We start from the raw sequence: 12,436 nt of genomic DNA, 5'->3' as shown, positions 1-12,436 counted from the left end.
AAGATGAAAGATGGATGTCTTAAGGTAATGAGAGGTAGAGGTCTCACAAGTAGGCTCTATCTTAGGAAGACAGACCATAAAAGTATAGGGTTGGGCTTTAATTTTAACTAAATCTCTCTATGGAAAACTTCTAAAAGATTTAGAGAAGTCTGACTTGTATGATTGTATTCTTCTTTGTTTAGACTTAATTAAAGGTCAGGACATAATCCACTCTCAGTATTATCATAAAAGCAGTTCCCATGTGTGCTAACAGGACATCTGGTTGTATACCTCTCCCATAAGAGAAATCAATCCTTGGCTGTTCACTTTCCTACAGTCTCATTTCCTGAAGAAGGAAACTGAAAGGCTCTCTAAATACCCTTCAGGTGAAGATGACAAGTACTTTAGGCAGCAGAAATCTGAGCCAAGCACCCAAGCTCTGCAGAGGTGATCACAGACCCAGGATGGAGGCATTAGCAAAGAACCTTGAGAATCACACAATCTGCCAAGACATAGCTGTGGAGGTCCCTAGGCATCCCTAACTCCCAAGATACCAATCAAATCTTTTTTTTTTTTTTTTTCACGTTACAACTATTAACAACTTTATTTTTTTTTTTATTATTTTCTTTATTTACATTTCAAATGCTATCCCGAAAGATTCCCATACCCCTCCCCCCACCTCTGTTCCCCTACCCACCCACTCCCACTACTTGGCCCAGGCCTTGCCTTGTGCTAGGTCATATGGAGTTTGGGAGACCAAGGAGCCTGATCACAGCCAGCTACTGGATGGAACACAGGGTCCCCAATGCAGGAACTAGAGAAAGTACCCAAGTACCTGAAGGGGGCTGCAACCCTGTAGGTGGAACAACAACAGGAACTAACTAGTACCAATCAAATCTTAAAATCAACAAGTCCATTGCTGTGTGTTGCTCATCTCATTCATGAAGATGAAACATTTGGTGCTTCAGTGCCCTCTGACAGTCCCTAGTTAACTCTTCTGGTAGAGTAGGATGTGTCAGGAGACAAACCAGTTTCCAGAGGGGTCTTGTGTCATAGTGAGTCAGAGAGAACAGATAGTCCCTCACCCAGGATGAGCAGAAAGAGGGGGTGGAAGAACACCATAAACTGTGTACACTTGACTTTAATTTCCTCTGCAGATTAGAGGATACACTCTGTGAGGTTTTTTTGTTTGTTTGTTTGTTTGTTTTTCTGTTTGGTTTCCCCACCCGCTTGGTAATCACTAACATAGGCTGTATTTGGGTGGGAAAACATCTTCAGCTCACATCAAACAAGGTGGTTTTGGTATTCACTAAGTAGAGACAGTGTTTACAGAAGTGGTTCTCAACTTTCCTAATGTTGTGACCCTTTAATACAGATCCTAATGTTGTGGTTAGCCACAACCATAAAATTATTTTTGTTGCTATTTCATAATCATAACTTTTGCTACTGTTATGAATCATAATATAAATTTCTGATATGCAGATTATTTTGCTGACCCCTGTGAAAGGGTCATTTGACTCCAATGGGGTCATGACCCACAGGTTGAGAACCACTGGTTTAGACTACAATGGAGTTTTTCTATTATTACTTCCCTATTTTGTCCTCTATCCATGATGGTGAGACAGAACTTGTTATGTTAGGCTTGCTGGAACTTCTTAGTCATCTTAACAGATGAAGAAGTCAGCGAATGAATCTAAACTGTGACCCCAGTACTAACAGTCAGAGTCAACATCGAGCTTAGGAAATCAGGGAGATCTGCTGTGATGGTAAAGAGCCTTATATGGAGCAGAAGACAGAAGACACACGCAAGTTCAAAACCACTTGTGAGACTTTAAGATGGAATGCCATTCTGAGATTGGGACTGAAGGAGAGTTCCAGAAACCTGAGAATGCATGGCTGGGGGCACTAGCCTAGCAAGCTTTGACTCTGAAGAGGACAAAGTGGATGCTTTAGATGATGCTGAATGAAAACTTTCTATGACATACTTGGCTCTTAAGATCAAATAACCTAGAAGGATGCTACTTATAGATCTACTTTATACTTCAGAAAAGAGATTCCAGAAGATTCCTAGTCTGCCACACACCACCATATATGGCTGATCTGAGGAGAGTAACTGGAGATGAAAAACATAAACTACCTTTGAAACTATGTTAGATATCAATTCAAATCTCCCCCTTGAAGCTGAGAGTAAGGAGTGCTTATTGGGTAACATTCACAAGTTGGCTTTTTAATAGAGTCTATAATCCCAGACCAGCTGGGTCTTTATTAAAATTCACTTAAGAAATAACATAGTCCTTATTTTATTCTATCAAAACGGTGTACAGTGTACACCGCATGCAGAATATCAATGGGTTTGCACTGAGAATCAGCTGTTGTTTTAATCAGACCTGATGTCTTTGAGCACAAGCATCCTTGCCATTGGTGAAATACACGTGCACAATACTTTATAACCCAAATCCCCTCTCTAAGCTCAAGACCAAGAAAAATACAACTTCAAGAGGAGACCACCATATAAAAATGACTCCTGAGGATATTTTGGTTTTGACTTGATAATACAGTACAGTGAGTTAAAAATAAACCTCTGTGCTTACCATCACCTTCTCTTCAGCTACTGAGATTTCCAATTCAAACCTACAAGTTGTTGAAGGGATCACCCGAGGAGTCCTCCTAGGGAAACGATGGCAACACAGCCCCAGGAGAAGGGCTCAACACTAAGCATTTTTTCCTTCTGACAGAAAACTTTCAAAAGAGAAATGACAGACAGCTCTTGCTTGAGATTTTAATTAAACCTCAAATGAGAAATTCTAGATCAGGCCAAGTGGCAGCTGCACTGATGTGACCTGCTGCAATAGCTGCACAAGGATCTGTGCCAGAAAATACTGCGTGAAAGGGGCCATGGTGCTCTTGCGTGCCATTTAATCCAGCTCTCTACAAAGCGTACTTCTGAAGAGCCTTCAGAGAGAGCCTATGCCTCTATAACTAGTGCAGAATTCAAAGCAAGCTGCACCTGGTTGCTTAGTGACACCCTATTGTGGACCACAGAGTGTTTTAGTGCGGGGGCTGGAGGGTTCCCTTATTTATCAGAGGACAACAGGCTCTGCTGCTCTGCCCTTCTGTTTTTGCTTTTGTTATTAAGCAAGACTCCCTTTAGTACTGGGTAGGAACTAGCTGTCTATGTAAATGCCATAGAGACATTTCCCTCATAGAGGCATTTGAGAAACTGCATGTTTCCAAAAAGGTTCCGGGGAGATGTGTTATTTCCCTCCACTCTGCCACACTCTCCCCTTAGGCTCTGACAGGTCCCACAGGTCAAAAGAAAGTTAATTCCATAAGAATATAGTTTAGTCTTGGCCCTGCCACGTACAGACCTCTAGACAGCTCTGGTCGTTTCCCAGTGTTTCATATGGAAATCTCTCCAGTTTGACGGAGACACTGCCAGATCAAAGCCCTAGACTGCAGTTCCTTGAAAACCATGAGAAATTAAGTAAGCATTCCTTTTTTTTTTTTTTTTTTTACGAGAATTCTTTTATTATTTCTCAATCTTGCTTACTATTTCATTAATACATTCTTTAAAAACTATATATACAGTGTTCAAAAACTCATATACTCTTTAAAAGATGGTTAACTGAATTTAATCAAGTCCAAGTTACAATTAAGTTGCTTGTAAGACATTACATTTTACCCTAAAAACATACTATTCCTTATTAAAACCATTCTTGACTGGTATCTTTCCTATATAAATTCCCCAAAATAGCAAAACAGGTCATAAATAAATAGCACTCACAGAGCAAAAGGGTTGGTTCATGGGTTAAGAACCTATACTGCTCTTACAAAGAACCCAGGCTTGTTTCCCAGCCCCTAGTTCAGTGGTTCACAACTGCCTGTAATTCCAACTTCAGAGGAATATGACCCCTCTAGTTTCTGAGGGCACTCCACTCATACACACAAACACATGCACACATATATACATAAAATTAAAAATAAATAAAATCTATAAAAATAATGCTCAAAGGAAAATGGTTTGAACATTAGTACCTCTTATTCTTTTCATTTCTATCACCCACCATAGAATCAAAGCCCTAGCCCCAGTACTGAGATAATGTTTGCTGACCTGCCACGTGGTCACCCCTGGTACCTAGCCACTATGGTATATTCTCTGGTTCCCTGGTAATGACCAGCCTGCTCCTGGCATCATTTTTCTTCCTCCAGATACAGAACAAAGACTACTTTCTACTTTTAAAAATCTCCTATGAAGTTAGATATGGTCACAGGATTTAGTTACAGTAGATTAGATGTAATCAGAAAGTGAAGTGACATTTTTAGAACCTCCCTTCAGGGTCCACATGTATCCCTCGGCTTCCATCTTTCTTCCTAGACACAGAGGCTTTTGGTCTATAAATGCTCTTGAGACCCACCCACCACCTCCGCAGAGGGCTGAGAGAGAGAAACTAAGTCCCTGCCTCCTCTGAGGAACAGTGTTAAACGAACTCTATGAGGAAAAAATACATTTTTCCTTCTCTAAGTCACTACCACTTTATTTATAGCTGTCAAGCTTGACCCTAGTCAGTGGCATGACTGCTGAACTTTCAAAAGTTTTCTATTTCATCAAGGACATCTGTTTGTTTTTGCACAACACATTTAATATATGATTATGAATCAGTGTGGTGCAAAAGCTAGGGATGAGGGGAGGGGCCCTGCTCTACAACACAGCATTCACTAGTGAATGAAATACATTGAGGGGATGCACAGTAATACAAGGCAAATGGAGCCTTGAGGTCTATAATACTGAAGAATAAGACCACAGATGATTAATTGCAGCGTTACAAATGTCTTCAACGAGATTTATCTGATACAGGTAACCCTGAGACAACACATGCTCCAACAAAGCCCACCCAAGAGAAACTGAGGCTTGTTGGAGGAGTGCCAAGTTGAAATAATGATAGCTGCAATATAACCAATGGTCAGGGAGTGGGCAGAAGAAGGAGACGCCCTGCAGGAAGAGGAGCTGGCGTCCCCAAGGCCCTTCACCTGGAAACAGCCCAGTGTGCTGGATGGACTCACAGACCACTCAGCTATGGCTGAGCCAGAGTCTGCAGATCGATCGAATTCTCAGTCTTTCCTGCCTTCCCCATCACCTCCTCCATCAGAGGGGTGGACACAAAGGAAAATGTGCATCAGGGTGTGGGACCGAAAACATTCTGGAGCTCATTTTTCAGAATCTTTTTGTGGGTGAGGAAAAAGAATTTGTACCCACACCATAGAATAAAATTGTTCTCTGAATCTAGGGTGGTTTGCTCTTTATACCGCCAAAGGAAAAAAAAATAATCTAGTGAAAAGCAGATAATTCTTAATAGGACCATTGTCTCCCCTGGTTTACATAATGAACAGACCCGGACTGAAACATGCAAGTCATCCTGCCCAACAGAGCAGGCTTTGTCCCTGCTTCTAACATCACTTAGTTATGAAAATAAACATATTCATGCTCTTCAATAGAAGCTGCCTGCTCAGAATTTCTTCTCATTGTTTTCCTAAGGAATATGCATGCATTTAACAGAACAAACAGGCCAACTGGCAACACTTTGAAAACGGCCCATGAATGGGTGTAAATGCTCAAGCGGCCACTAGAGGGCAGCTTCGCTCCTAAAGTCATGATTTCTAACCAAAGCCTGACCCACATAATAGCAAAGTGGGTGTGCATGCCTCAGTTGGTGGCATTTTCCAGACATGCTCAAACACAAGCTACAAATATTCTAGCTGCAGCCCTCAGATAGGCCAATTTCAATCTTCATTTTTCTTCTTACATCTGAGCTGACCCTTTTCTTCTGTTCTCAAAGCAGACCACAGCCCTCCTCAGCAGACAGATACCCAGCAGACCACAGCCCACCTCAGGCACATCCACTGAGGAGGTCTTACTGGCTCACTCTGGGAGCCCATTTCTAACTGTTCCTAACAGTCTCTTTGACCTGATCAGAACCTTAGATTACCTTCTGTGTTTGGGTTTCTGTTAGAAGAGAACCCCTCAAAGGCTGGGGCCCTGTCTTTTCACAGCTCAGTTCTTAAGAACCAGATTAATTTGTAGAAGGCTGTTGTATAGGTAGATGATCAAACCTCTGGAAAAAAGTCACAGTTCTCAACAGAGATGAGCCACAGACAGACTGAAGAGCTTGATCAGGGTCATGCATCAAACAAATAGAAGAAGCATGTGACCCAGAAACTTGCTTTACAAAATGTACATGCATTTATGTGTGGGTATGTGTATGTGTGGGTGTGTATGTATGTGTTGTGGGGGGTGGGGGGTTGTGCACCATACACACACCATGGCAAACTTGGGAGTTAGAGTAGAACATTTAAGAGTCGGGTCCCTCCTCTATCATGTAAGTGTTAGGGACTGAACTTAGGTCATCAGTCTTGGTGACAAGCACCTTTACCTGTTTAGTCATCTTGGCAGTCCCTGAGCTGGTTATTTTCTATAAACTTAATCATTCTTTCCAACTGTGATATAATCCACACATCAGAATGTTACTTCTTTGGCTTGACATCAAGATTCTCCATATTTATCTCTAATCTTTTTTTTTTTTTCTTGCTGTAATTTGTTTTCTCCCAAACAAACACTTAATTCTGACTCTACTGCATGTTATAACTTTGATGGGATAGTAACTTGATGGTGCTGTTTGGTGTTTCCCAGGATACTCAGGTTAGGGTCCCTGGGAGTCAATACCAGTGGCCTTCTAAGAGGGACAGAGACAAAATGACGCACATGTGAACTTTCTGATTTCAGGTGACACTCTGTACTACCAAAGGTGACCCCTCTCCCTTGAGCCTCCAGAATTATGAGCAAAAGCAAATGAGGCTGTTGTCATTATAACTAACCTCCTCTGTGACACTGCATCATTACAGACAACAGATCAAGCCGCAGCACCTTCTCTGGCTTCTCTCTAACAAACTGGCCCACCATCATTCAAATGTTTGCTGTGCTCCCCAGCCTTGGGTGTTGTTTGAGTTCATCTCATTTCTAGGACACACATGCTTCAATACCCTCTAAAAGTTCTCTCCCCAAAACCCAAGATACCTATGGCTTTTTGAACCTTTTTTTTTTTTTTTTTTTGTGGAAGGGTTTCTGATAAATTTCTATACTTTGGTCTTAGTCATCTATATACATCAATATCTAAAATGTGTCAAGTCTATTGTAAGCACTCCGCAAATTTTGTTATAAAGAAAATAATAATGATAAAAAAAAAAAAAAAAGAGAAGTGATGAGTATAGTTCAACTCAGCCAGGCACCTTTACTTTCTGTCTTACTTTCTCTCTGTTCGTCTTGGGTTTCCTCCAGATGGATCTAAGTGATCTACTCAGTTCCTTACACAATGGAGATCTCCATTGCCTGCATACTTTAACCACATGACCCAAACACTGGACATTGCTGTTAAATGTAAACCCTGAGCTTTGCTCGTGGCTCAGCATGTAACAACAACTGTACCCACAACAGATCTAACACTACATATCTCATCAGGAACATTTCTGAATTCCGTGAGAATGTCCTTCCTTTTCATTAGCTAATGTGTTGTACATGCCCAAGCTAGCCTGGACTGACGCACTGTAAAATGCAGCCACTACTCTGAGCTCTTCTAGAATCCTACCAATTCTTTCTTTGAAAATAATGACACAATAGTCATGATGTATCAGCTACAGGAGAACAGCAAATGAGGCAACCAGGAAGAAAATCAGATCAAATTCTGTCCAGCATGATGTCAGAGTAGAGAGAGGAGACATTGCGGTGAAGGTCACATGTACTCAGAGCTAAGGGAAAGCCCTCGTTTGGTAAGCACTGTGTTAATACAAGGTAAGCCTGGGTAGTGATGACAGGCTGTAAAGAGGGCTATTTTACAACATCCTCTTCATTTACAGAACAACATTTCCATGTGTCATAGTTCCTACCATCTCCTGATTCTGTAGTCTCTAACTTTCCTACCTTTACCTACATTTTAAAGGGAAAATAAATGGGCAATGATGACAAAAGTTCTTTCCTCGTGTAGCCAAATCGCTGATCTCCAACCACCTAATCAGTGATCTCCAGTCCTCTAAGCCACCTGATAGACTCAAAGACCTCCAGATCACCCAATTAGAGCATCTCATATACCTCCAAACCACCCAATCAGAGCACCCTCAGACCTCCAAACCACCTAATTAGTGGTCCAAAGACTTCCAAACCACCTCCAAACCACTCAATCAGAGTGGCACAAAGACACCCAAACTACCCAATCAGACAGAGGTAGACATCCAAGCCATCCAGTTAGAGAAGCCCACATACTTCCAAATTACCCAACCAGAGTGGATATGGTTGATTCCGCTATTCCTCTGTCTTTTTTCCTTTCTAGCATTTAAGATGGCATTGCAGTGATCTATGTCAGCACATAGAAAACCATGTAGAGGCAGAGGACCAATCTAGTCCACCATGCTATACATAAAGTATTATTATAACACGGTCATCTTAATTGATTACCTATTATAGTTAAAGCAAGAGAATGGAGTAGCTGTGACAGAAACTATGTGCTTTAAGTTGTAAATCATTATATCTAAACTCTTACACTTTGCCATCCTCCTGGGTGTTGTGTCTTTCTCCCACTCCTGGGACATGAAGACACACCTTGTTCACCACCCTGTTCATGACACCTGTGCCAGACACTGGGTAGGTGGAGAATATCCACAGGTTATGAAGAACTTGCAGACTTCATAAGAGAAAAATGTATAACTTGTATGCAAAGCTCTCAACTCTGCCACACATCTGGAAACACTGCTTCTGGGCATGTGTGTAATGAACTCATGCTGAGAAATTTGTAAATGTCTGGAGAATACTCCAGAGAGGATTTTTGGCACAAGGTACAGTTTTAATATAAATGCCACAGGCTCACTGTGGGGCTTAGAGGGGGCAGAGCAGCACATTTTTTATAGCCCTATTATGCTAAGCAAAAAGCATGCTAAATCACCAGGCAAACTGGGACTGTGGGATCTGGGCAACATCTAGAGAGTAAGAACCTGGAGTAAGAAATGTCTGAAAACTCGCTGATAAAGAATGCCGCTCTGTGCTCTTTGTTAACTTATTCGACCTTGTCAACTGATACCACCCAGAGATTAAAAAAATATATAAAAAAGTAACTGCCGTTAAAAGGCGCAAAGATGCCGTTCTCTGGAATTCTTGTTTTAGTTTCTGTGAGTAGTCAGCAAATCTACTTCGTATAAAGTTCTCACCAAAGCAACTCCTTATTTACAAGTAGAAATCACAATGCACTGAAACCAGCCAGTTACAGCAACTGAGCAGATGGCTGCAGGAGTGGCCAATGCCAGGATGTTATGTTTCAGCTATTATTGAAGGCACAAAGATGGCCTCAGTGGTTCACTTTAGATAACCTCCCTGGCTTCAGTGTTTCCACATTAAAGAACGCCTACATTTAAGGGGAAGGCTGAACTTACGGGGCTCTGATGCCTATTATATTTTGTGTGTGCACACATGGGCAGGGGCAGGAAAAGATAGAGAACAAGCAGTTGGTTCCTTTGTTCCACTTGGTCCTGGATGTTGAACTCAGGTTGTCAGCTGAAGCTCAGGTCATTATTCTTGGCAGCAAGCATATATACCTCCTGAGCCATCTTGCTGGCCCCTATCTATAGAACTTTGATCAGTAGAAGGTCTTTGGTAAGTGGCCACAGTTTTAATGCACACATTCCCCAGTCCAATATGGTTGGCTAACATTTCTCCTATCTTCACACTTACGGTTTCTTCTCTGCAATGTAATCAGACTGATGGTCAATGTCATCTATTCATTAATTTGTTGATTCTGGAAATTTCTCTAAAATCTCTGTATGATTTAAGAGAAAGTCAATGTTCTTATGGCAGAGAAAGCTCTTTGTGACCCCGCTCCCCCATTCCATGTGTTTCTACCTGGCTCTCATCACCCTTCCTCCTCTGTTCTCTGTGCTCAGTGCTCATGACGGCCCTTCGACAGTCTTCATAGTGTCTGATTCTATCTTCATTTTCCTTCGTTAGTCTTCTCTGGTCCTGATGGTGTTTTTCTACATGACCTTTCCAACTCTGATGGGAATGTTTTTCTGTCCTTTTCATCTCCTTTTTTCTTGAGCATCTTCTAGGCTTTATCTTTTTTCTAATGGCCTTTCTTGATTCTTGATAAAAGCTCTTCTGGGACACCCACCAGAAATGTAACCTCAAGAAATGCATCACATAAAAGATTAATGAAGACACAGCTCAAGTTTAACTTTAGGATGTGATGCTGATGTCTCCCCCAAGGAAACATTGGTTCCTAAAATCAATGAGCCAAATACCATCATAAGCACTGCCCCAGGTACTGCAAATGTGGGTCTCTAAGATAAATACTAAGATATTCTCCTATGAAATCATTCTCTTATAATACTTCTTGTATTAAATTTCTTATAATAAAATCAAAATATATATTGTTATATAAGTCATTCATTTAAAGAAAGTCAGAACGATGTAATGATAAACCACATCAGGTGATTAATTAGCAATCAGAGAAAGCAGCAGAGATCTGAAGAATCACATGAAGCACAGAAAATGGACCATTAATATGCTTAACAAAAAATGTCTAGGCAGAAAACCTCAGAGACCAGGCAAACTCACACTATATCAGCTCAATGGGAGGTTGCTCCTCGAGCCCTATACAGATGTGCTAAGGTCACGGTGTCCAGACAGAAGGGATAAATGCTGAGACAGGGCACAGTATATAAGCAGGACAGGTATGGAGTGGGTTCAGTCTGTGGCAAGTGATTTTAAATGAAGCACAGAAAACAGGAAAGTGGTCAGAGATATCAGGGAGTCACAGCAGCTCTTACACAGAAGCCAAAACAGCTTAAGCATCAAGCAACTCCAGAACATGGTGCAGATGCCCACACAGGACAAGCTATAGTCTTCAGCGTCCAGGAAGAGGAAGAGTCAGGTGGCTAGGTTCTGTACAGATTTCTGCACAATTAATTTGATCCCGGGGCTCAAAGGTGTGATACACCTTCTTATTCATGTTTTCTGCCCACTGTATAGTAAGGTCATGACATCAGTCTCTAGTTTCATGTTTAAACTAGAGAGAAAGCTGACCCAAAAGGGACCTCATTGACTGAAGACCTTGGAGTGCTATAGGCCTACAAGAAAGCCATCTTCTGAATCTCAACCCCCACATACTTTGGGCATTGCCTAGTCTTTAGAAAAGAAGAGGAAACAGACCTGCTTGCAATTTTGGCAACTTCCATGAAAAGAGCACCAGGCTCACCATTCTGTACCTGTGTTTAGACAGAACAATACACAAGGAATCCATATGGGAGCACACTCCTGAAACTCGTCAGGGTAATCCTGTTCCATCATCTTCTCCAGGAGAGATGCAGGCAGAGGAGCAAGAACAAAGCAGACCCTACACATTGCACTGGGCCCCCAAGAGGATCCAAGTTCCCCACAAAGAGCCAACATGCCACGAATATTACAAACTTTCCAAGCACAAACCTGTTTCTAAGGTCACATTCCTTGAAAGTTTTTTTTTTTTTTTTAAAAAGGACTCCCTAAAACAGGAAACATCCTAAGGTTTCCATATCACATTCTCATTTCTTTAGTTCAATATGCATACTATTTAAAAAGATATATATACTCACACATACATTTACACACACATATACACATATATACACATACATGTACCACATGTACATGGATATAGACAGCTAGGCACATACCCATGCTTGTGCACAGACAGTCACAAATGCATGCACATATATGCACATGCACACCGGTGCATTAGGGCATATGCACACATACACATATAGAGAGAAAGCTAACCCAAAAAAGGGAACTCATTGACTGAAGAACTTGGAGTGCTATAGGGCTACAAAAAGCCAACTTCTGAATCTCAACCCCCACATACTTTGGGCATTGCCTAGTCTCTAGAAAATAAGAGGAAACACAGGCATGTGTACATGTACCCACACATGTGCACACACGTGCAATATATACACATGGACAACCACACACATAACCATGTATAGGCACACATATGCACTCACACACATTCACACATATGCATATGCACATACACATGCATACACACACACACACACACACATATAGTAACCAAACAGGAATATGTGCTGGATGAAATGATGCACTGAACTGTTCTCTCTAGAAATATGTATTCTCATAAAGCAGTTCTGAGATACGACAACTATCTGATAAAAAAGAAATTAAAAACATTTCTCTAAAATATATTATGCATTTCTGCATAAGAAACAAAGGTCTTTCAACTTTACTGCTCTTTTTAGATGATATTCTTTTCTTAAAAAAATACATAGAGTAAATCAGTTCTTTTATGTACACTAGTAAACTCAGGACCTTGAACTAGAATGTGTTTCTTCCCTCACCCTGTAAGCCACATGCTAGTCAGGCCAGGGCACA

The 12,436-nt window shown here is 41.3% G+C and overlaps 1 protein-coding gene across 2 annotated transcripts in view; it reads right to left on the bottom strand.

Annotated features, from left to right (window-relative positions):
- Gas2 (growth arrest specific 2) overlaps positions 1–12,436 on the bottom strand; it is a 141,214-nt gene that overhangs the window by 15,578 nt on the left and 113,200 nt on the right. The window lies entirely within an intron of this gene.

This window comes from Mus pahari, chromosome 1, assembly GCF_900095145.1.
Source record: "Mus pahari chromosome 1, PAHARI_EIJ_v1.1, whole genome shotgun sequence".
Lineage (NCBI taxonomy): Eukaryota > Metazoa > Chordata > Mammalia > Rodentia > Muridae > Mus > Mus pahari.
The sequence above is the reverse complement of the archived record's forward strand: the minus strand, read 5'-3'. Positions and strand labels throughout refer to the sequence as shown.